Below are 1,164 nucleotides of genomic sequence, written 5' to 3' on the forward strand. Positions count from 1 at the left end.
TCAGCGCCCGCCGCTCCGCAACATGGCGGCCGCTCCCGCCCCCGCGCGGGGCACGACGGGAGCGCGCCCCGCCCGCCGGCCGCGCGCGCTGCCATGGCAACGGCGGGACGGTGACGTCACGGGCGCGGCGATGACGTCACGGTCGGGGGCCCGAGGGGGGGGCTCCCTGGGTCTCTGGGAGGGGCTCATCAGGTCCCTGAGGGGCTCTATGGGTCCTTACGGAGGTTCTCTTGGTCCCCGGAGGGGTCTTTGGGCCCTTTGGGAGGGTTGTCTTGGGCGTCCCTAGGTCCTCAAGGGGGTTCTTGGGTCTCTGGAGAGGTCTCAAGGTCTCTATAGAAGGTTGTTCAGCCCTTAAGGGTGTTCCTCAGGCCCTTGTGGGGCCTCTTGGGTCCTGAGGGGCTGGCTCTGCCCCCCCATGGAGGGTGTGGGACTCCGGTGTCCCCCCCCGACAGGGTTTGTAGCTCAGTGTGGGGCTGCTCCACATTCTTGGGCAGGGTCCATGGCCCCCCATTCCCAGTCCCTGCCCCACATTATCCCCATGTGCCTGCCTGTGCCTGAGGAGGGGCTGATGCCAGGGGCCCCAGGGTGTTCCTTGAGGGTCACACTGTCCATCTTCACCAGTGCTCTGGTGACCCAGTGCCAGCGTCTCACTGTCACCCTGCTCGGCACAACCATTCTGATCCTACTGCAGCAATGCAGTGAGCTGCAATTCCCTCGTTATTAATCATGGATTGATTCTCTGGTTATTAATCACAGACTCCCTGGTTATCAATCATGGAGCTTGGCCTCACATAATAATCAAGTCTCTCTTTAAAGCTCCCTTGTATGTTATTTACAACAACAAGAAACAGCTGATAACTGCTGCCCTGAGAAGGAACAGAGTAATTCATGGAATTCTGGAATATCTCGAGCTGGAAGAGTCCCACAGGAATCATCCAGCCCAACCCCTGTCCCTGCCCAGGACACCCCAACAATCCCCCCTGTCCCTCAGAGCGTTGTCCAAACGCTCCTGGAGCTCTGGCAGCCTTGGGGCCGTGCCCACTGCCCTGGGGAGCCTGGGCAGTGCCCACCACCCTCTGGGGGAAGAACCTTTCCCTGAGATCCATCCCAACCCCCCTGGCACAGCTCCAGCCCTTCCCTGGCTCCTGTCCCTGGTCCCAGAGC

The sequence above is a fragment of the Empidonax traillii genome, unplaced genomic scaffold (genome assembly GCF_003031625.1).
Source record: "Empidonax traillii isolate 1590-97213 ecotype Southwest subspecies unplaced genomic scaffold, ASM303162v1 scaffold1602:size438507, whole genome shotgun sequence".
NCBI classification, from domain to species: Eukaryota; Metazoa; Chordata; class Aves; order Passeriformes; family Tyrannidae; genus Empidonax; species Empidonax traillii.